We start from the raw sequence: 26172 nt of genomic DNA on the forward strand, positions 1-26172 counted from the left end.
ACTCCTTCTCGAGAAAGGACCCGTTCTTAGCAACAAACAATTTGCCCTCGGATCTGAGATAGAAGGTATACCCAACTGTCACCTTTGGTATCCTATGAAGATGTGTTTGTCCGCTTTGGGTTCGAGCTTCTCCGGCTGAAGCCTTAAGCATCGCAGCCCCAAACATTAAGAAACGACAACTTTGGTTTCTTGCCAAACCAATGTTCATACGGCATCGTCTCAACAGACTTATATGGTGTCCTATCTAAAGTGAATGCAGCTGTCTCTAATGCATAACCTCAAAATAATAGCGGTAGATCGGTAAGAGACATCATAGATCGCACCATATTTCATAAGGTTCGATTACGACGTCCGGACACACCATTACCCTGTGGTGTTCCAGGTGGCTTCAACTATGAAACAATTCCACAATGTCTTAAGTGTTTGCCAAACTCATAACTCAGAAATTCTCATTGATCAGATCGTAGGAATTTGATCTTCTTGTTATGATGATTCTTAACTTCACTCTGAAATCGCTTGAACTTTTCAAACGTTTCAGACTTGTGCTTCATTAAGTAAATATACCTATATCTACTCAAATCGTCAGTGAAGTTGAGAAAATAGCGATATCCACTGCACGCTTCAATTCTCATTGGATCACACGCATCAGCATGTATGATTTCCAACAAGTCACTTGCCTGTTTCATTGTACCTGAAAACGGGGTCTTAGTCATCCTGCCCATGAGGCATGGCTCGCATGTGTCAAGCGATTCAAAATCAAGTGACTCCAAACATCCATCAATATGGAGTTTCTTCATGCATCTTACACCAATATGACCTAAGCGGCAGTGCCACAAGAAAATGGTACTATCATTATTAACTCTACATCTTTTGGCGTGAACATGTGTATTACCACGACCGAGATTCAATGAACCATTCACATAGAGTGCATGACCATGAAAGGTATTATTCATGTAAACAGAATAACCATTATTCTCTAATTTAAATGAATAACCATATTGCAATGAACATGATCTAATCATATTCATGCTCAATGTAGACACCTGATAACATTTATCTAGGTTCAATACTAATCCTGAAGGCAGATGGAGCGTGCGATGGTGATCTTATCAACTTTGGAAATACTTCCAACACACATCGTCACCTCGCCCTTAGACAGTCTCCGTTTAGTCCGTAGCTTTTGCTTCAAGTCACCAATAATAGCAACTGAACCGGTATCCAATACCCAGGTGCTACCAGGAGTACTAGTGAGGTACACATTAATAACACATATATACTTTGTTGAAGTTGCCAGCCTTCTTATCTACCATGCATTTGGGGTAATTCCGCTACCAGTGACCGTTCCCCTTATGATAGAAGCACTTAGTCTCGGGTTTGGGTTCAACCTTGGGTTCCTTCACTGGAGCGGCAACTGGTTTGCCATCCATGAAGTTTCCCTTCTAGCCCTTGCCCTTCTTGAAACCAGTGGTCTTGTTAAACCATCAACACTTGATGCTCCTTCTTGATTTCTACCTTTTGCGGTCTTAAGCACCGCGAATAGCTCCGGGATCAATTCCATCCCTTGCATGTCATAGTTCATCGTGAAGATCTAGTAGCTTAGTGATAGTGGCTAGACAACTCTATCAATCACTATCTTATCTGGAAGTTTAACTCCCACTTGATTTAAGTGATTGTAGCACCCAGACATTCTGAGCACATGCTCACTAGCTGAGCTATTCTCCTCCATCTTGTTGGCAAAAGAACTTGTCAGAGGTCTCACACCTCTCAACACGGGCATGAGCCTGAAATCCCAATTTCAGCTCTTGGAACATCTCATATGTTCTATGGCGTTCAAAACTTCATTGGAATCCCGATTCTAAGCCGTAAAGTATGGTGCACTAAACTATCAAGTAGTCATCAGGATGTGTCTGTCAGGTGTTCACAACATCCACAGACGACGTTGTAGGGGTTTGCACATCGAGCAGTGCATCAAAGATGTAAGCCTTCTGTGTAGCAGTGAGGACACTCCTCAGACTACGGACCTAGTCCACATCATTGCTTACAATATCTTTCAACTTAATCTTTCTCTAGGAACGTATTGAAATAGGGAGCTACAACGTGAGCTATTTATCTACAACATATTTGCAAAGACAATTTAGACTATGTTCATGATAATTGAGTTCATCTAATCAAATTATTTAATGAACTCCCACTCAGATAGACATCCCTCTAGTCATCTAAGTGAAACATGATCTGAATCGACTAGGCCGTGTCCGATCATCACGTGAGACGGACTAGTCATCAACGGTGAACATCTCATGTTGATTGTATCTTCTATACGACTCATGTTCGACCTTTCGGTCTTCCGTGTTCCGAGGCCATGTCTGTACATGCTAGGCTCATCAAGTCAACCTAAGTGTTTCGCATGTGTCCCGAGGCCATGTCTGTACATGCTAGGCTCGTCAACACCCGTTGTATTCGAACGTTAGAATCTATCACACCCGATCATCATGTGGTGCTTCAAAACAACAAACCTTCGCAACGGTGCACAGTTAGGGGGAACACTTTTCTTGAAATTTTAGTGAGGGATCATCTTATTTAGGCTACCGTCGTTCTAAGCAAATAAGATGTAAAACATGATAAACATCACATGCAATCAAATAGTGACATGATATGGCCAATATCATTTTGCTCCTTTTGATCATCGTTGTCATCGGCATGACACCATGATCTCCATCATCATGATCTCCATCATCGTGTCTTCTTGAAGTTGTCTCATCATCTATTACTTCTACTACTATGACTAACGCTTTAGCAATAAAGTAAAGTAATTACATGACATTTATGTTGACACGCAGGTCATAAATAAATTAAGACAACTCCTATGGCTCCTGCCGGTTGTCATACTCATCGACATGCAAGTCGTGATTGCTATTACAAGAACATGACCAATCTCATACATCACATATATCATTCATCACATCCTTTTGGCCATATCACATCACAAGGCATATGCTGCAAAAACAAGTTAGATGTCCTCTAATTGTTGTTGCAAGTTTTTGCATGGCTGCTATAGGTTTCTAGCAAGAACGTTTCTTACCTACGCGAAAACCACAACGTGATATGCCAATTTCTATTTACCCTTCATAAGGACCCTTTTCATCGAATCCGATCCGACTAAAGTGGGAGAGACAGACACCCGCTAGCCACCTTATGCAACTAGGGCATGTCAGTCGGTGGAACCAGTCTCACGTAAGCGTACGTGTAAGGTCGGTCCGGGACGCTTCATCCCACGATGCCGCTGAATCAAGATAAGACTAGTAACGACAAGTAAATAGACAATATCGACACCCACAACTGCTTTGTGTTCTACTCGTGCATAGAAACTACGCATAGACCTAGCTCTGATACCACTGTTGGGGATCATAGCAGAAATTTAAAATTTTCTACGCATCACCAAGATCAATCTATGGAGTAATCTAGCAACGAGGGGAAGGGGAGTGCATCTACATACCCTTGTAGATCGCTAAGCGGAAGCGTTGCAAGAACGCGGATGAAGGAGTCATACTTGCAGCGATTCAGATCGTGGTTGATTCCGATCTAAGCACCGAACAACAACGCCTCTGCGTTCAACACACGTGCAGCCCGGTGACGTCTCCTACGCCTTGATCCAGCAAGGGGAGAAGGAGAGGTTGGGGAAGACTCCGTCCAGTAGCAGCACGACAGCGTGGTGGTGGTGGAGGAGCGCGGGACTCCAGCAGGGCTTCGCCAAGCACTACGAGAGACGAGGAGGGAGAGAGGTAGGGCTGCGCCAAGAGGAAGATGATCTCGTGTATGTTGCAGCCCCCAATACCTCAAGTATATATAGCGGAAGGGGAGGGGCTGCGCCCCCATCTAGGGTTCCCTCCCTAGGGGTGGCGGCAGCCCCAAAACCCATCTAGGGTTGCGGCCAAGGGGGGAGAGAGAGGGGGCGCACCTAGGGTGGGCCTTAAGGCCCATCTGCCCTAGGGTTTGCCCCGTCCCCTCTAGGAGGCGCCTTGGGCCTTGGTGGGAGGCTCCCCAGCCCACCTAGGGGCTCGTCCCTTCCCACTATTGGCCCATGCAGGCCTCCGGGGCTGGTGGCCCCTCCCGGTGGACCCCGGGACCTCTCCGGTGGTCCCAGTACACTATCGGTGATGCCCGGAACACTTCCGGTGGCCGAAACCATACTTCCTATATATCAATCTTTACCTCCAGACCATTCCGGAACTCCTTGTGACGTCCGGGATCTCATCCGGGACTCCGAACAACATTCGGTTACCGCGTACATACTTTCCCTATAACCCTAGCGTCATCGAACCTTAAGTGTGTAGACCCTATGGGCTCGGGAGTCATGCAGACATGGCCGAGAAAACTCTCCGGTCAATAACCAAAAGCAGGATCTGGATACCCATGTTGGCTCCCACATGCTCCATGATGATCTCATCGGATGAACCACGATGTCAAGGATTCAATCAATCCCGTATACAATTCCCTTTGTCTATCGGTACGATACTTGCCCGAGATTCGATCGTCGATATCCCGATACCTTGTTCAATCTCGTTACCGGCAAGTCTCTTCACTCGTTCCGTAACACATCATCCTGTGATCAACTCCTTGATCACATTGTGCACATTATGATGATGTCCTACCGAGTGGGCCCAGAGATACCACTCCGTTTACACGGAGTGACAAATCTCAGCCTCGATTCTTGCCAACCCAACAGACACTTTTGGAGATACCTGTAGTGTACCTTTATAGCCACCCAGTTACGTTGTGACGTTTGGCACACCCAAAGCACTCCTACAGTATCCGGGAGTTGCACAATCTCATGGTCTAAGGAAATGATACTTGACATTAGAAAAGCTTTAGCATACGAACTACACGATCTTGTGCTAGGCTTAGGATTGGGTCTTGTCCATCACATCATTCTCCTAATGATGTGATCCCGTTATCAACGACATCCAATGTCCATGGTCAGGAAACTGTAACCATCTATTGATCAACGAGCTAGTCAACTAGAGGCTTACTAGGGAAATGGTGTTGTCTATGTATCCACACATGTATCTGAGTTTCCTATCAATACAATTCTAGCATGGATAATAAATGATTATCATGAACAATGAAATATAATAATAATAACTAATTTATTATTGCCTCTAGGGCATATTTCCAACATTGATACCTTGGTTATCAAAAACTGAGGGAAATACTTATGCTACTCTGTTGCATCATCCCTTCCTCTTCAGGGAAAACCAACGCAAGCTCAAGACATAGCATGAAGGATTTCTGGCGCCGTTGCCGGGGAGTCTACGCAAAAAGTCAAACATACCAAGTACCCATCACAATCCCTATCTCTCGCATTACATTATTTGCCATTTGCCTCTCGTTTTCCTCTCCCCCCAATTCACCCTTGCCGTTTTATTCGCCCTCTCTCTCTCCATCCTCCCTCTCTATTTGCCTCTTTTTGTTCGCTTGCTTTTTGTTTGCCCGTGTGTTAGATTGCTTGTTTGTCGCGATGGCTCAAGATGCTACCAAATTGTGCAACTTCACCAATACCAATAATAATGATTTCCTTAGCACTCCGATTGCTCCTATTACCGATGCTGGATCTTGGGAAATTAATACTGCTTTGTTGAATCTTGTTATGAAAGATCAATTCGCCGGCCTTCCTAGTGAAGATGCCACTACTCATCTGAATAGCTTCGTTGATTTATGTGATATGCAAAAGAAAAAAGATGTCAATAATGATGTCATTAAATTGAAGCTATTTCCTTTTTCGCTTAGAGATCATGCTAAAGCTTGGTTTTCGTCTTTGCCTAAGAATAGTATTGATTCATGGAACAAATGCAAAGATGCTTTTATCTCTAAGTATTTTCCTCCCGCTAAGATCATCTCTCTTAGAAATGATATAATGAACTTTAAACAACTTGATCATGAACATGTTGCACCAGCTTGGGAGAGAATGAAATTAATGATACGTAATTGCCCTACTCATGGTTTGAATTTGTGGATGATTATACAAATTTTTTAGGCCGGGTTGAATTTTGCTTCTAGAAATCTTTTAGATTCGGCCGCGGGAGGCACTTTTATGGAAATCACTTTAGGATATACTACTAAACTCCTAGATAATATTATGGTTAATTATTCTCAATGGCATACTGAAAGAACTTCTAATAAAAAAGTGCATGCGATAGAAGAAATTAATGTGTTGAGTGGAAAGATGGATGAACTTATGAAATTATTTGCTACTAAGAGTGTTTCTTCTGATCCTAATGATATGCCTTTGTCTACTTTGATTGAGAATAACAATGAATCTATGGATGTGAATTTTGTTGGTAGGAATAATTTTGGTAACAACTCTTATAGAGGGAATTTTAATCCTAGGCCATATCCTAGTAATCCTTCTTATAATTATGGGAATTCCTACAACAACTCTTATGGAAATTATAATAATATGCCCTCTGATTTTGAATCTAATATTAAAGAATTTATTTCTTCGCAAAAGAATTTTAATGCTATGATTGAAGAAAAATTGCTTAAGATTGATGATTTGGCTAGGAACATTGATAGAATTGCTCTTGATGTTGATGCTTTGAAACTTAGATCTATTCCACCTAAGCATGATATTAATGAGTCTCTAAAAGCCATGAGAATTTCAATTGATGAGTGTAAAGAAAGAACCCCTAGGATGCGTGCTTCCAAAGATGCCTTTATTAAAGCGTGTTCTTCCAATTCCTATGAAAATCAAGATGAAGATCTAAAAGTTATTGATGTGTCTCCTATTAAATCTTTATTTTGCGATATGAATCTTGATGAAACTGAATATGATCTTCTTTTACCTAGAAGGCGTTCTAAAAATTCGGAGTGTTTAGATCTTAATGATGAAATTGATGAAAGTGGGATTGAAAGAAATAAAAATCTAGATGTTGCTAAACCCACTATATTGGATTTCAAGGAATTTAATTATGAAAATTGCTCTTTGATTGATTGTATTTCCTTGTTGCAATCCGTGCTAAATTCTCCACATGCTTATAGTCGAAATAAAGCCTTCACCGAACATATTGTTGATGCCTTGATGCAATCTTATGAACAAAAACTTGAGTTGAAAGTTTCTATCCCTAGAAAACTCTATGATGAGTGGGAACTAACTATTAAAATTAAAATTAAAGATCATGAGTTTTATGCTTTGTGTGATTTGGGTGCTAGTGTCTCTACTATTCCCAAGACTTTGTGTGATTTACTAGATTTCCGTAATTTTGATGATTGCTCTCTAAACTTGCATCTTGCGGATTCCACTATTAAGAAACCTATGGGAAGAATTAATGATGTTCTTATTGTTGCAAATAGGAATTATGTGCCCGTAGATTTCATTGTTCTTGATATAGATTGCAATCCTTCTTGCCCTATTATTGTTGGTAGACCTTTCCTTAGAACGGTTGGTGCGATTATTGATATGAAGGAAGGGAATATTAGATTTCAATTTCCATTAAAAAAGGGCATGGAACACTTTCCAAGAAATAAAATAAAATTACCATATGAAACTATCATGAGAGCCACTTATGGATTGCCTACCAAAGATGGCAATACTTAGATCTATTCTTGCTTGTTATGCCTAGCTAGGGGTGTTAAACGATAGCGCTTGTTGGGAGGCAACCCAATTTTATTTTTATTCCTTGCTTTTTGCTCCTGTTTAGTAATAAATAAATTATTTAGCCTCTGTTTTGGTTGTGTTTTTTTGTGTGTTTAATTAGTGTTTGTGCCAAGTAGAACCGTTGGGAAGACTTGGGGAAAGTCTTGTTGAACTTGCTGTAAAAAACAGAAACTTTAGTGCTCACGAGAACTGCTGGAATTTTTATTTGAAGAGTGATATTTAGTTAATTCTTTTTTAAGATGATTAATAGATAAATTACTCACGTCCAGAAATTTATTTTAGAATTTTTGGGGTTCCAGATCTTGCGCTAGCTACAGATTACTACAGACTGTTCTGTTTTTGACAGATTCTGTTTTTCGTGTGTTGTTTGCTTATTTTGATGAATCTATGGCTAGTAAAATAGTTTATAATCCATAGATAAGTTGGAATACAGTAGGTTTAACACCAATATAAATAAATAATGAGTTCATTACAGTACCTTGAAGTGGTCTTTTGTTTTCTTTCGCTAACGGAGCTCACGAGTTTTCTATTTTGTGTTTTGTGTTGTGAAGTTTTCAAGTTTTGGGTGAATTCTTTTGATGGATCATGGAACAAGGGGTGGAAATAGCCTAAGCTTGGGGATGCCCATGGCACCCCCAAGATAATCCAAGGACACCAAAAAGTCAAAGCTTGGGGATGCCCCGGAAGGCATCCCCTCTTTCGTCCACTTCCATCGGTAATTTACTTGGAGCTATATTTTTATTCACCAACATGATACGTGTTTTGCTTGGAGCGTCTTGTATTATTTGTGTCTTTGTTTGTTAGTATGACACAATCATCCTTGCTGTACACACCTTTTTAGAGAGCCATATATGAATTAAAATTTGATAGAATACTCTATGTGCTTCACTTATATCTTTTGAGCTAGATAATTTTGCTCTATGTGCTTCACTTATATCTTTTGAGCTAGATAATTTTGCTCTATGTGCTTCACTTAGATCTTTTAGAGAACGGTGGTGGATTCGTTTTAAATAAACTATTGATCTCTCATGCTTCACTTAAATTAATTTGAGAGTCTCTTAATATCATGGTAATTTGCCTAATAATAATATGCTTGGTATTCAAGATTTGTGAAACTTTCTTTTGAGTGTGTTGAATACTAAGAAAAGATTGAATCATGATAATTGTTTTGAGATATGGAGGTGATAATATTAAAGTCATTCTAGTTGCTTAGTTGTGAATTTAAAGAATACTTGTGTTGAAGTTTGTGATTCCCGTAGCATGCATGTATGGTGAACCGTTATGTGATGAAGTCGGAGCATGATTTATTTATTGATTGTCTTCCTTATGAGTGGCAGTCGGGGACGAGTGATGGTCTTTTCCTACCAATCTATCCCCCTAGGAGCATGCGCGTAATACTTTGCTTTGATAACTTCTAAATTTTTGCAATAAGTATATGAGTTCTTTATGACTAATGTTGAGTCCATGGATTATACGCACTCTCACCCTTCCACCTTTGCTAGCCTCTCTCATACCGCACAACTTTCGCCGGTATCATACACCTACCATATCCTTCCTCAAAACAGCCACCATACCTACCTATTATGGCATTTCCATAGCCATTCTAAGATATATTGCCATGCAACTTTCCACCATCTAGTTCATCATGACACATCCATCATTGTCATATTGCTTAGCATGATCATGTAGTTGACATAGTATTTGTGGCAAAGCCACCGTTCATAATTCTTTCATACTTGTCACTCTTGATTCATTGCACATCACGGTACACCACCGGAGGCATTCATATAGAGTCATACTTTGTTTTAGTATCGAGTTGTAATCATTGATTTGTAAATAAATAGGAGTGTGATGATCATCATTCAATAGAGCATTGTCCCAAAAAAAGGCCAAAGAAAAAAAGAAGTCCAAAAAAAGGGGGCAATGCTACTATCCTTTTTCCACACTTGTGCTTCAAAGTAGCACCATGATATAGCGAGTCTCATATATTGTGCTTCAAAGTAGCACCATGTTCTTCATATAGAGAGTCTTATATGTTGTCACTTTCATATACTAGTGGGAATTTTATGTTATAGAACTTGGCTTGTATATTCCAATGATGGGCTTCCTCAAATTGCCCTAGGTCTTCGTGAGCAAGCAAGTTGGATGCACACCCACTAGTTTCTTTTGTTGAGCTTTCATACATTTATAACTCTAGTGCATCCGTTGCATGGCAATCCCTACTCACTCACATTGATATCTATTGATGGGCATCTCCATAGCCCGTTGATACGCCTAGTCGATGTGAGACTATCTTCTCCTTCTTGTCTTCTCCACAACCACCATTCTATTCCACCTACAGTGCTATATACATGGCTCACGCTCATGTATTGCGTGAAGATTGAAAAAGTTTTGAAAAAGTTAGAGTATGAAACAATTGCTTGGCTTGTCATCGGGGTTTTGCATGATTTAAATACTTTGTGTGGGGAAGATGGAGCATAGCCAGACTATATGATTTTGTAGGGATAACTTTCTCTGGCCATGTTATTTTGAGAAGACATAATTGCTTTGTTAGTATGCTTGAAGTATTATTATTTTCTATGTCAATATAAACTTTTGTCTTTAATCTTTCTAATCTGAATATTCATTCCACAATTAAGAAGATTTACATTGAAATTATGCCAAGTAGCACTCCACATCAAAAAATTCTCTTTTTATCATTTACCTACTCGAGGACGAGCAGGAATTAAGCTTGGGGATGTCTGATACGTCTCCAACGTATCTATATTTTTTGATTGCTCCATGCTATATTATCTACTGTTTTGGACTATATTGGGCTTTATTTTCCACTTTTATATTATTTTTGGGACTAACCTATTAACCGGAGGCCCAGCCCAAAATTGCTGTTTTTTTGCCTATTTCAGTGTTTCAGATAAACAGAATATCAAACAGGAGTCCAAACGGAATAAAAACTTCGGAAACGTGATTTTCTCACCGAACGTGATCCAGGAGACTTGGACCCTACTGCAAGGGATCAAAGAGGTGGTCACGAGGGTGGGGGGCGCCCCCCCCTAGGGTGCGCCCCCTGCCTCGTGGGCCCCTCGGTGCTCCACCGACGTACTCCTTCCTCCTATATATACACACGTACCCCCAAACGATCAGAACGGGAGCCAAAACCCTAATTCCACCGCCGCAACTTTCTATATCCACGAGATCCCATCTTGGGGCCTGTTCTGGAGCTCCGCCGGAAGAGGGCCGTCATCACGGAGGGCTTCTACATCATCCTAGCCCCTACGATGAAGTGTGAGTAGTTTACCTCAGACCTTCGGGTCCATAGTTAGTAGCTAGATGGCTTATTCTCTCTCTTTGAATCTCAAGACAAAGTTCTCCCCCTCTCTTGTGGAGATCTATTCGATGTAATCTTCTTTTTGCGGTGTGTTTGTTGAGACCGATGAATTGTGGGTTTATGGTCAAGTCTATCTATGAATAATATTTGAATCTTCTCTGAATTCTTTTATGCATGATTGGTTATCTTAGCAAGTCTCTTCGAATTATCCGTTTGGTTTGGCCAACTATATTGGTAGTTCTTGCCATGGGAGAAGTGCTTAGCTTTGGGTTCGATCTTGCGGTGTTCTTACCCAGTGACAGAAGGGGCAGCAAGGCACGTATTGTATCGTTGCCATCGAGGATAACAAGATGGGGTTTATTTCAATTGCATGAATTTATCTCTCTACATCATGTCGTCTTGCTTAAGGCGTTACTCTGTTTTTAACTTAATACTCTAGATGCATGCTGGATAGCGGTCGATGAGTGGAGTAATAGTAGTAGATGCAGAATCGTTTTGATCTACTTGTCACGGACGTGATGCCTATATACATGATCATGCCTAGATATTCTCATAATTATGCGCAATTCTAGCAATTTCTCAACAGTAATTTGTTCACCCACTGTCGAATACTTATGCTCTTGAGAGAAGCCACTAGTCAAACCTATGGCCCCCGGGTCTATTCTCATCATATCAATCTCCATTAATTTTATATTGCTTTGCTATTTACTTTGCATTTACTTTTTACTTTGCATCTTTATATCAAAAATACCAAAAATATTCTATCTATCAGATCTCATTATCGTAAGTGACCGTGAAGGGCTTGACAACCCCTAATCGCGTTGGTTGCGAGTAGCTATCGCTTTGTGCAGGTACGAGGGACTTGAGCGTGGGCTCCTACTGGATTGATACCTTGGTTCTCAAAAACTAAGGGAAATACTTACGCTACTCTGTTGCATCATCCCTTCCTCTTCGGGGAAAACCAACGCAAGCTCAAGACGTAGCAGAGTCCTACTCCCACCGGGAGTAGGATTCCCCCCCCCCTAGTTGGACTAGGAGAGAAGGAAGCGGGAGAGAGGGAGGAAGGAAAGGGGGGCGCCGCCCCCCCCTCCTAGTCCAGTTCAGACCAGAGGGAGATGGGGCGCACGGCCTGCCCTGGTCTCCTCTCTCTCTCCACTATGGCCCAATAAGGCCCATATATTTACCTAGGGGTTCCGGTAACCTCCCGGTACTCCGGTAAAATCCCGATTTCACCTGAAACTATTCAGATGTCCAAATATAGGCTTCCAATATATCGATCTTTATGTCTCGACCATTTCGAGACTCCTCATCATGTCCGTGATCATATACGGGACCCTGAACTACCTTTGGTACATCAAAACTCATAAACTCATAATATAACTGTCATCGAAACCTTAAGCGTGCGGACCCTACGGGTTCGAGAACTATGTAGACATGACCGAGACTCGTCTCTGGTCAATAACCAATAGCAGAACCTGGATGCTCATATTGGCTCCTACATATTCTACGAAGATCTTTATCGGTCAAACCACATAACAACATATGTTGTTCCCTTTGTCATCGGTATGTTACTTGCCCGAGATTCGATCATTGGTATCCTTATACCTAGTTCAATCTCGTTACCTGCAAGTCTCTTTACTCATTCTGTAATGCATCATCCCGCAACTAACTCATTAGTCACAATGCTTGCAAGGCTTATAGTGATGTGCATTACCGAGAGGGCCCAGAGATACCTCTCCGACAATCGAAGTGACAAATCCTAATCTCGATCTATGCCAACTCAACAAGCACCATCGGAGACACCTGTAGAGCACCTTTATAATCACCCAGTTACGTTGTGACATTTGGTAGCACACAAAGTGTTCCTCCGGTACTCGGGAGTTGCATAATCTCATAGTCATAGGAACATGTATAAGTCATGAAGAAAGCAATAGCAACAAACTAAACGATCATCGTGTTAAGCTAACGGATGGGTCAAGTCAATCACATCATTCTCTAATGATGTGATCCTGTTAATCAAATGACAACTCATGTCTATGGTTAGGAAACATAACCATCATTGATGCAACGAGCTAGTCAAGTAGAGGCAAACTAGTGACACTCTGTTTGTCTATGTATTCACACATGTACTAAGTTTCCGGTTAATACAATTCTAGCATGAATAATAAACATTTATCATGATATAAGGAAATATAAATAACAATTTTATTATTGCCTCTAGGGCATATTTCCTTCAGATTGAACCCAAAGCTAAGCACTTCTCCCATTGCAAGAAAGATCAATCTAGTAGGCCAAACCAAACTGATAATTCAAAGAGACTTGCAAAGATAACAAATCATAAAATATTTCAGAGAAGAATCAAATATTGTTCATAGATAATCTTGACCATAAACCTACAATTCATCGGATCTCGACAAACACACCGCAAAAAGAATTACATCGAATAGATCTCTAAGAAGATCGAGGAGAACTTTGTATTGAGATCCAAAGAGAGAGAAGAAGCCATCTAGCTAATAACTATGGACCCGAAGGTCTGTGGTAAACTACTGACACATCATCAGAGAGGCTATGGTGTTGATGTAGAATCCCTCCATGATCGATTGCCCCTCCGGCGGAGCTCCGGTAAAGGCCCCAAGATGGGATCTCTTGGGTACAAAAGGTTGCGGCGGTGGAAATAGAGTTTCGTGGTGCTCCTCGATGTTTTGGGGGTATATGGATATATATATATATATAGGAGGAAGAAGTAGGTCGGTAGAGCTGCGAGGGACCCACGAGGGTGGGGGGCTCGCCCAGGGGGCAGGTGCACCTCCCTGTCTCGTGGCCTCCTCGCTCCTTTCTTGACGTCTACTCCAAGTCCCCTGGATCACGTTTGTTCCAAAAATAACTCTCCCGAAGGTTTCATTCCGTTTGGATTCCGTTTGATATTCCTTTTCTGCGAAACACTGAAATAGGCAAAAAATAACAGCAATTTGCACTAGGCCTTGGGTTAGTAGGTTAGTCCCAAAAATAAAATAAAAGTGTATAATAAAGCCCATTAAACATCCAAAACAGATAATATAATATCATGGAACAATAAAAAATTATAGATACGTTGGAGACATATCAAGCATCCCCAAGCTTAATTCATGCTCGTCCTCGAGTAGGTAAATGAAAAAAATAGAATTTTTGATGTGGAATGCTACCTAGCATAATTCTCAATGTATTTTTCTTTATTGTGGCATGAATATTCAGATCCGAGAGATTCAAGACAAAAGTTTAATATTGACATAAAAATAATAATACTTTAAGCATACTAATTAAGCAATCATGTCTTCTCAAAATAACATGGCCAAGAAAGTTCATCCCTACAAAATCATATAGTTTGGTCATGCTCCATTTTCGTCACACAAGAATGCTCTCATCATGCACAACCCCGATGACATGCCAAGAATTTGTTTCATACTTTAGTAATCTCAAACGTTTTTCAATTTTCACGCAATACATGAGCGTGAACCATGGATATAGCACTATGGGTGGAATAGAATATGATGATGGGGCTTATGTGGAGAAGACAAAAAAGGAGAAAGTCTCACATCGACGTGGCTAATCAACGGGCTAGGAAGATGCCCATCAATTGATGTCAATGCAAAGAGTAGGGATTGCCATGCAACAGATGCACTAGAGCTATAAATGTATGAAAACTCAACAAAAGAAACTAAGTGGGTGTGCATCCAACTTGCTTGCTCACGAAGACCTAGGGCATTTGAGGAAGGCCATTGTTGGAATATATGCTACCTCTTGAGCACTGCGTTGGATTTCCCCAAAGAGGAGAGGATGATGCAGCAAAGTAGCGTAAGTATTTCCCTCAGTTTTTGAGAACCAAGGTATCAATCCAGTAGGAGGCTACGCGCGAGTCCCTCGTACCTACACAAAAACAATAGCTCAACACAACCAACGCGCTTAAGGGTTTTCAATCCCTTCATGGTCACTTACGAAAGTGAGATCTGATAGAGATGATAAATAATATTTTTGGTATTTTTGGTATAGAGATGCAAAGTGAAAAGTAAAAGGCAAAGTAAAAGCAAAGCAATAATAATGTGATGGAGATTGATATGATGAGAAAGAGACCCGGGGGCCATAGGTTTCACTGGTGGCTTCTCTCAAGAGCATAAGTATTCTACGGTGGGTGAACAAATTATTGTTGAGCAATTGACAGAATTGAGCATAGTTATGAGAATATCTAGGTATGATCATGTATATTGGCATCACGTCTGAGACAAGTAGACCGACTCCTGTCTGCATCTACTACTATTACTCCACTCATCGACCGCTATCCAGCATGCATCTAGAGTATTAAGTTAAAAACAGAGTAACGCCTTAAGCAAGATGACATGATGTAGAGGGATAGTTTCATGCAATATGATAAAAAAGACCATCTTGTTATCCTCGATGGCAACGATACAATATGTGCCTTGCTTCCCCTTCTGTCACTGAGAAAGGACACCGCAAGATCGAACCCAAAGCTAAGCACTTCTCCCATGGCAAGAACAACCAATCTAGTAGGCCAATCCAAACTGACAATTCGAAGAGACTTGCAAAGATAACCAATCATACATAAAAGAATTCAGAGAAGATTCAAATGTTATTCATAGATAGACTTGATCATAAACCCACAATTCATCGGTCTCAACAAACACACCGCAAAAAGAAGATTACATCGAATAGATCTCCACGAGAGAGGGGGAGAACATTGTATTGAGATCCAAAAAGAGAGAAGAAGCCATCTAGCTACTAACTATGGACCCGTAGGTCTGAAATAAACTACTCACACTTCATCGGAGAGGCTTGGATGATGATGTAGAAGCCCTCCGTGATCGATGCCCCCTTCGGCGGAGCTCCCGAACAGGCCCCAAGATGGGATCTCGTGGATACAAAAAGTTGTGGTGGTGGAATTAGGTTTTTGGCTCCGTATCTGATATTTTGGGGGTACGTGGATATATATAGGAGGAAGAAGTACATCAGTGGAGCTTCAAGGGGCCCACAAGGCAGGGGCGCGCCCTAGGGGGGCGCCCTCCACCCTCGTGGCCGCCTCGTGGCTTTCTTGATGGAGGGTCCAAGTCTCCTGGATCTTATCTGATGAGAAAATCACGTTTCCAAAGGTTTCATTCCGTTTGGACTCCATTTGATATTCTGTTTCTTCGAAACACTGAAATAGGCAAAAAAACAGCAATTCTGGGCTGGGCCTCCGGTTAATAGGTTAGTCCCAAAAATAATATAAATGTGGAAAATAAAGCCCAATATAGTCCAAAACAGTAGATAATATAGCATGGAGCAATCAAAAATTATAGATACGTTGGAGACGTATCGAGCATCCCCAAGCTTAATTCCTGCTCGTCCTCGAGTAGGTAAATGATAAAAATAGAATTTTTGATGCGGAGTGCTACTTGGCATAATTTCAATGTAAATCTTCTTAACTGCGGTATGAATATTTAGATTCAAAAGATTCAAGACAAAAGTTTATGTTGACATAAAAATAATAATACTTCAAGCATACTAACAAAGCAATTATGTCTTCTCAAAATAACATGGCCAAAGAAAGCTATCCCTACAAAATCATATAGTCTGGCTATGATCTATCTTCACCACACAAAGTATTTAAATCATGCACAACCCCAATGACAAGCCAAGCAATTGTTTCATACTTTTGACATTTTCAAAACTTTTTCGATCTTCATGCAATACATGAGCGTGACCATGGATATAACACTATATGTGGAATAGAATGGTGGTTGTGGAGAAGACAAAAAGAGGGGAAGATAGTCTCACATCAACTAGGCATATCAACGAGCTATGGAGATGCCCATCAATAGATATCAATGTGAGTGAGTAGGGATTGCCATGCAACGGATGCACTAGAGCTATAAGTATATGAAAGCTCAACAAAAGAAACTAAGTGGGTGTGCATCCAACTCTCTTGCTCACGAAGACCTAGGGCATTTTGAGGAATCCCATCATTGGAATATACAATCCAAGTTCTATAATGAAAAATTCCCACCAGTATATGAAAGTGACAGAATGAGAGACTCTCTATCATGAAGATCATGGTGCTACTTTGAAGCACAAGTGTGGTAAAAGGATAGTAACATTGTCCCTTCTCTCTTTTTCTCTCATTTTTTGGGCCTTCTCCTTTTTTTATGGCCTCTTTTCCTTTTTTTTATTTTTCGTCCGGTGTCTCATACCGACTTGTGGGGGAATCATAGTCTCCATCATCCTTTCCTCACATGGGACAATGCTCTAAAAATGATGATCATCACACTTTTTATTTTTCTTACAACTCAACAATTACAACTCAATACTTAGAACAAAATATGACTCTATATGAATGCCTCTGGCGGTGTACCGAGATATGCAATGAATCAAGAGTGACATGTATGAAAGAATTATGAATGGTGGCTTTGCCACAAGTACGATGTCAACTACATGATCATCCTAGCAATATGACAATGATGGAGCGTGTCATAATGAATGGAACGATGGAAAGTTGCATGGCAATATATCTCGGAATGGCTATGGAAATGCCATGATAGGTAGGTATGGTGGCTGTTTTGAGGAAGGTATTTGGTGGGTGTATGATACCGGCGAAAAGTGCGCGGTATTAGAGAGGCTAGCAATGGTGGAAGGAAGGAAAGTGCGTATAATCCATGGACTCAACATTAGTCATAAAGAACTCATATACTTATTGCAAAAATCTAGAAGTTATCAAAGCAAAGTATTACGCGCATGCTCCTAGGGGGATAGATTGGTAGGAAAAGACCATCGCTCGTCCCCGACCGCCACTCATAAGGAAGACAATCAATAAATAAATCATGCTCCGACTTCATCACATAACGGTTCACCATACGTGCATGCTACGGGAATCACAAACTTTAACACAAGCATTTCTCAAATTCACAACTATTCAACTAGCATGACTCTAATATCACCATCCTCATATCTCAAAACAATTATCAAGCATCAATTTTTTTTCTTAGTATTCAACGCACTCAAAAGAAAGTTTTCCAAATCTTGAATACCAAGAATATTATTATTAAGCAAATTACCATGCTATTAAGACTCTCAAAATAATCTAAGTGAAGCCTGAGATATCAATAGTTTCTATAAAACAAATCCACGACCGTACTCTAAAAGATATAAGTGAAGCACTAGAGCAAAATTATATAACTCACAAGATATAAGTGAAGCACATAGAGTATTCTATCAAATTCCAAATTATGTATGGCTCTCTCAAAAGGTGTGTACAGAAAGGATGATTGTGGTAGACTAACAAGCAAAGACTCAAATCATAAAAGACGCTCCAAGCAAAACACATATCATGTGGTGAATAAAAATATAGCTCCAAGTAAAGTTACCGATAGAAGTAGACGAAAGAGGGGATGCCTTCCGGGGCATCCCCAAGCTTTGGCTTTTAGGTGTCCTTAGATTATCTTGGGGTTGCCATGGGCATCCCCAAGCTTAGGCTCTTTCCACTCCTTGTTCCATAATCCATCAAATCTTTACCCAAAACTTGAAAACTTCACAACACAAAACTTAAAGTAGAAAATCTCGTGAGCTCCGTTAGCGAAAGAAAACAAAAGACCACTTCAAGGTACTGTAATGAACTCATTATTTATTTATATGGGTGTTATACATACTGTATTACAACTTCTCTATGGTTTATAAACTATTTTATTAGCCATAGTTCATCAAAATAAGCAAACAACACACGAAAAACAGAATCTGTCAAAAACAGAACAGTCTGTAGTAATCTGTAGCTAGCGCAAGATCTGGAACCCCAAAAATTCTAAAATAAATTGCTGGACGTGAGGAATTTATCTATTAATCATCTGCAAAAAAATTAACTAAATAGCACTCTCCAAATGAAAATGACAGCAGTTCTCGTGAGCACTAAAGTTTCTGTTTTTTTACAGCAAGTTCAACAAGACTTTCCCCAAGTCTTCCCAACGGTTCTACTTGGCACAAACACTAATTAAACACAAAAAAACACAACCAAAACAGAGGCTAAATAATTTATTTATTACTAAAAAGGATCAAAAATCAAGGAATAAAAATAAAATTGGGTTGCCTCCCAACAAGCGCTATCGTTTAACGCCCCTAGCTAGGCATAACAAGCAAGAATAGATCTAGGTATTGCCATCTTTGGTAGGCAATCCGTAAGTGGCTCTCATGATAGATTCATATGGTAATTTTATTTTATTTCCAGGGAAGTGTTCCATGCCCTTTTTTAATGGAAATTGGAATCTAATATTCCCTTCCTTCATATCAATAATTGCACCAAACGTTCTAAGGAAAGGTCTACCGAGAATAATAGGGCAAGAAGGATTGCAATCTATATCAAGAACGATAAAATCTACGGGCACATAATTCCTATTTGCAACAATAAGAACATCATTAATTCTTCCCATAGGTTTCTTAATAGTGGAATCCGCAAGATGCAAGTTTAGAGAGCAATCATCAAAATTACGGAAATCTAGCAAACCACACAAAGTTTTGGGAATAGTAGAGACACTAGCACCCAAATCACACAAAGCATAAAACTCATAATCTTTAATTTTAATTTTAATGGTAGGTTCCCACTCATCATAAAGTTTTCTAGGGATAGAAACTTCCAATTCAAGTTTTTCTTCATAAGATTGCATCAAGGCATCAACGATATGTTTAGTAAACACTTTATTTTGACTATAAGCGTGAGGAGAATTTAGCACGGATTGCAACAAGGAAATACAATCAATTAAAGAGCAATTTTCATAATTAAATTCCTTGAAATCCAATATAGTGGGTTTAGCAACATCTAGGGTTTTAATTTCTTCAATCCCAATTTTATCAAATTTAGCATCAAGATCAACAAATTCCAAATTCTTAGAACGCCTTCTAGGTGAAGGTGGATCATATTCAGTCCCATCATTATCAAGATTCATATTGCAAAACAAATATTTAATAGGGGACACATCAATAACTTTTAGATCTTCATCATTATTTTCATAGGAATCCGGTTTAGCGGCCATCTTATTGACTAAGGTAGCTTGCATATCCGAAATTTTAGCAGTTAATTTTTCAAGATGAGCAATTTGGGATCTTATACCATCAAATTCTTTAGACATATCATCGAGTTCTTTATTCATATAATTCATGAAACCTTTTTGTTCCTTAAGCTCATTTCTAAAGAAATTATTATGCTCAAATTGCAAAACCATAAACTTCCTAACGTTGTTTTCGATCTCCTCTAACCTTTTAAGGTGAAGATCACCAAATCTAGGTAGAGCCATCGCGACAAACAAGCAATCCAACACACGAGCAAACAAAAGGCAAACGGGCAAAAAGAGGAAAATAGAGAAGGAGGATAGAGAGAGAGAGAGAGTGAATAAAACGGCAAGGGTGAAGTGGGGGAGAGGAAAACGAGAGGAAAATGGCAAATAATGTAATACGGGAGATAGGGATTGTGATGGGTACTTAGTATGTTGACTTTTTCCAGACTCCCCGCCAACGGCACCAGAAATTCTTCTTGCTACCTCTTGAGCACTGCGTTGGATTTCCTCGAAGAGGAGAGGATGATGCAGCAAAGTAGCGTAAGTATTTCCCTCAGTTTTTGAGAACCAAGGTATCAATCCAGTAGGAGGCTACGCGCGAGTCCCTCGTACCTACACAGAAACAATAGCTCAACGCAACCAACGCGCTTAGGGGTTGTCAATCCCTTCACGGGCACTTACGAAAGTGAGATCTGATAGAGATGATAAATAATATTTTTGGTATTTTTGGTATAGAGATGCAAAGTGAAAAGTAAAAGGCAAAGTAAAAGCAAAGCAATAATAAAGTGATGGAGATTGATATGATGAGAAAGAGACCCGGGGGCCATAGGTTTCACTAGTGGCTTCTCTCAAGAGCATAAGTATTCTACGGTGGGTGAACAAATTAATGTTGAGCAATTGACAAAATTGAGCATAGTTATGAGAATATCTAGGTATGATCATGTATATAGGCATCACGTCCGAGACAAGTAGACTGACTCCTGCCTGCATCTACTACTATTACTCCACTCGTCGACCGCTATCCAGCATGCATCTAGAGTATTAAGTTAAAAACAGAGTAATGTCTTAAGCAAGATGACATGATGTAGAGGGATAGTTTCATGCAATATGATAAAAAATCCATCTTTTTATCCTCGATGTCAACGGTACAATACGTGCCTTGTTGCCCCTTCTATCACTGGGAAAGGACACCGCAAGATCGAACCCAAAGCTAAGCACTTCTCCCATGGCAAGAACAACCAATCTAGTAGGCCAAACCAAACTGATAATTCGAAGAGACTTGCAAACATAACCAATCATACATAAAAGAATTCAGAGAAGATTCAAATATTATTCATAGATAGACTTGATCATAAACCCACAATTCATCGGTCTCAACAAACACACCGCAAAAAGAAGATTACATCGAATAGATCTCCACGAGAGAGGGGAAGAACATTGTATTGAGATCCAAAAAGAGAGAAGAAGACATCTAGCTACTAACTATGGACCTGTAGGTCTGAAATAAACTACTCACACTTCATCGGAGAGGCTTGGATGATGATGTAGAAGCCCTCCGTGATCGATGCCCCCTTCGGCGGAGCTCCGGAACAGGCCCCAAGATGGGATCTCGTGGATACAGAAAGTTGTGGTGGTGGAATTAGGTGTTTGGCTCCGTATCTGATCTTTTGGGGGTACGTGGATATATATAGGAGGAAGAAGTACATCGGTGGAGCTTCAAGGGGCCCACAAGGCAGGGGTGCGCCCTAGGGGGGCGCCCTCCACCCTCGTGGCCGCCTCGTGGCTTTCTTGACGGAGGGTCCAAGTCTCCTGGATCTTATCTGATGAGAAAATCACATTTCCGAAGGTTTCATTCCGTCTGGACTCCATTTGATATTTTGTTTCTCCCAAACACTGAAATAGGCAAAAAACTGCGATTCTGGGCTGGGCCGCCCATTAATAGGTTAGTCCCAAAAATAATATAAAAGTGGAAAATAAAGCCCAATATAGTCCAAAACAGTAGATAATATAGCATGGAGCAATCAAAAATTACAGATATGTTGGAGACGTATCAATATACAAGCCAAGTTCTATAATGAAAAATTCCAACTAGTATATGAAAGTGACAAAAAAAGAGACTCTCTATCATAAAGATCATGGTGCTACTTTGAAGCACAAGTGTGGAAAAAAGGATAGTAGCATTGTCCCTTTTTCTTTCTCTCTTTTTTGGGCCTTTTTTTCATTTGGCCTTTCCCTTTTTTGGGGACAATGCTCTATTAATGATGATCGTCACACTTCTATTTATTTACAACTCAATGATTACAACTCGATCCTAGAACAAAATATGACTCTATATGAATGCCTCCGGTGGTGTACCGGGAAGGGCAATGAATCAAGAGTGACATGTATGATAAATTATGCATGGTGGCTTTGCCACAAATACGATGTCAACTACATGATCATGCAAGGCAATATGACAATGATGAAGCGTGTCGTAAATGAAATGGTGGGAAGTTGCATGGCAATATATCTCGGAATGGCTACGGAAATGCCATAATAGGTAGGTATGGTGGCTGTTTTGAGGAAGATATAAGGAGGTTTATGTGTGATAGAGCATATCATATCACGGGGTTCGGATGCACCGGTGAAGTTTGCACAAACTCTCAAGGTGAGAAAGGGCAATGCACGGTACCGAAGAGGCTAGCAATGATGGAAAGGTGAGAGTGCGTATAATCCATGGACTCAACATTAGTCATAAAGAACTCACATACTTATTGCAAAAATCTACAAGTTATCAAAAACCAAGCATTACGTGCATGCTTATAGGGGGATAGATTGGTAGGAAAATACCATCGCTCGTCCCCGACCGCCACTCATAAGGAAGACAATCAAAGAACACCTCATGTTTCAAATTTGTTATACAACGGTTACCATACGTGCATGCTACGGCACTTGCAATCTTCAACACAAGTATTTCTCAAATTCAAAACTATTCAACTAGCACAACTCTAATATCACCATATTTATATCTCAAAACAATTATCAAGTATCAAACTTCTCATAGTATTCAATGCACCTTTTATGGAAGTTTTTATTATACCAATCTTGGATGCCTATCATATTGGGACCAATTTATAGCCAAAGCAAATTACCATGTTGTTCTAAAGGACTCTCAAAATAATAAGTGAAGCATGAGAGATCAATAATTTCTATAAAATAAAACCACCACTGTGCTCTAAAAGATATAAGTGAAGCACTAGAGCAAAATTATCTAGCTCAAAAGATATAAGTGAAGCACATAGAGTATGCTAATAAATTCCGATTCATGTGTGTCTCTCCCAAAAGGTGTGTACAGCAAGGATAATTGTGGTAAACTAAAAAGCAAAGACTCAAATCATACAAGACGCTCTAAGGAAAACACATATCATGTGGTGAATAAAAATATAGCCTCAAGTAAAGTTATCGATGGACGAAGACGAAAGAGGGGATGCCTTCCGAGGTATCCCCAAGCTTAGGCTTTTGGTTGTCCTTGAATTTTACCTTTGGGGTGCCTTGGGCATCCCCAAGCTTAGGCTCTTACCACTCCCTATTCCATAATCCATCAAATCTTTACCCAAAACTTGAAAACTTCACAACACAAAACTCAACAGAAAATCTCATGAGCTCCGTTGGTATAAGAAAACAAACCACCACTTAAGGTACTGTAATGAACTCATTCTTTATTTATACTAGATGATACCCCGCATGTTGTTGCGGAAATTGTATCAAGCGAAATGAAAATAAATTAGAAAAATATATAAATAATTTGAATATACTTGTTAACCACCTCGTCTCTCAGCTATAGTAAACCCATTTCATGAGATTGTAGAATGCATGACTAGCTAGAAAAATACAAAAGATTTCCTTTAAATTATGAACATAATCTAGTGCTTCCTTTTCCATTAGCTATATATAGTACGTGACCCAAACAACCATCTCTCCATCCAAAACATCTTACAAACAAAGCTACAATAAATATACTACAAATTAAATAGGCATTGGGGATTTCCTCTGGAGGTGGTAATGATTATTTTTAGTTTCCCGCATAATATTTCAATGTTTATCTTCATCCACTAAGGACAACAAACAATCACTGGCATTAACAGGGATCACAGTGCTAGCACTTGAAAAGTGGGGAAAATAGTACGTAAGAAGAGTTGCATAGTGGTGAGAACATAAAAGAAATACCAATTTAGGTTGTACAATAACTTCTGCAAAAAAAATCAACCTCTACTATATTTGATGAAGGCTATATTATAGACAATTATTGAGAAAAGTAAGTTTCAGAACAAAATAAAATAGTAATACAGTTTTACTTAGCAAGTCAAGACCAGTCAAGGGAGAAGGCTTTTAAAGTTAGTACTGTGATGAACTTTGGTTCAATAATCAAACATGGCATTCTACAATTAAACATGGATTTCAGAATGGTAATGGTTTGCAAAGCCAGGATAACCTGTTCCAAAACAATGATATGTACGTTAAGTCGAACAACAATGATAATGAAGAGAGATAGTAAAATAAATCTTACCCATTCCATAAAGCCGAACTGAATGTGTAGAACTGATGCAATTCAATAGCAATCAAAGAATAAGAATCTATAATGATAATTAAAGAGGACATGATCTTACTTCTATAGATAAGGAAATTAGCATTTGAGAGGACATTTGCCAATGTTGTCATTGTAGATAAAAAATAAGAAATCAAAAGGAAAAGTATTGAAGAGAGAGGTTAGTATCCAATGTAGTTTCAAACAATCTGTATCTTGTTTCACAATACTACTTTTAGGTCCATGCAACACTAATGAGAATGGACGAGAAATATGTATTGATATCCCCTCAGCTATTTTTTTATCATCTTAACTTCCTTCAACTGTTCAGACCTATACTCAGTTAACATTCTTGGGTGCGCATACATGCTGAAGTAACACATCTAGGATATTAACACATGACATTGATTGGAAGATAGCAGTAAAATCCAGACAAAAGTAACCTGCAAACATCTAGACATTTTGATTGTTTAGCAATACATTCAGCAGACACCATTAATTACAAATCATAGAAGTGTTAAACAATAAAGATAATTATGGTAGTCATACCATCAAAGGAGATTTGTGCATTATGTCTTCTTTAGTGGTACACGATACTACAATCTGTGCAAAATTTATACAATATAGAATGGCAGAGAAGGAGTTGCCTCAATGGGTGGTAGCATCCCCTCTCTTAAAAGAGATTCAGTAACATGATTGACACAACCTGCTAGAAGAAATTAGATGAGTAGCATATCTGCAATGGGTTTACGATCTAAAAGAAAGCAAAGTTGCTACTTTAAATTTTAATAGAACACTAAATAATCAAGTTGGGGAACATCAGTGAACGGCAGTAGAAGATTTGACAATACAGTACATTAGTACATGAACAACAACAGGTGGTCTTTGTCGGTGTCAAAACCGGCGGATCTCGGGTAGGGGGTCCCGAACTGTGCGTCTAAGGTGGATGGTAACAGGAGGCAAGGGACACAATGTTTACCCAGGTTCGGGCCCTCTTGATGGAGGTAATACCCTACTTCCTGCTTGATTGATCTTGATGATATGAGTATTACAAGAGTTGATCTACCACGAGATCATAGAGGCTAAACCCTAGAAGCTAGCCTATGATTATGATTGTTCTTGTCCTACGGACTAAACCCTCCGGTTTATATAGACACCGGAGGGGGCTAGGGTTACACAGAGTCGGTTACAAGGGAGGAGATCTACATATCCGAATTGCCAAGCTTGCCTTCCATGCAAAGGAGAGTCCCACCTGGACACGGTACGAAGTCTTCAATCTTGTATCTTCATAATCCAACAGTCCGGCCGAAGGATATAGTCCGGCTGTCCGAGGACCCCCTAATCCAGGACTCCCTCAGTAGCCCCTGAACCAGGCTTCAATGGCGATGAGTCCGGCGCGCAGATTGTCTTCGGCATTGCAAGGCGGGTTCCTTCTCCGAATACTCCATAGAAGATTTTGAACACAAGGATCGTGTCCGGTTCTGCAAAACAAATTCCACATACCACCGTAGAGAGTATAATATTTCCACAAATCTAATCTGCTGACATCTTTTCATAATGTAACATCACG

The sequence above is a fragment of the Triticum dicoccoides genome, chromosome 5A, assembly GCF_002162155.2.
Source record: "Triticum dicoccoides isolate Atlit2015 ecotype Zavitan chromosome 5A, WEW_v2.0, whole genome shotgun sequence".
Taxonomy (NCBI): Eukaryota; Viridiplantae; Streptophyta; class Magnoliopsida; order Poales; family Poaceae; genus Triticum; species Triticum dicoccoides.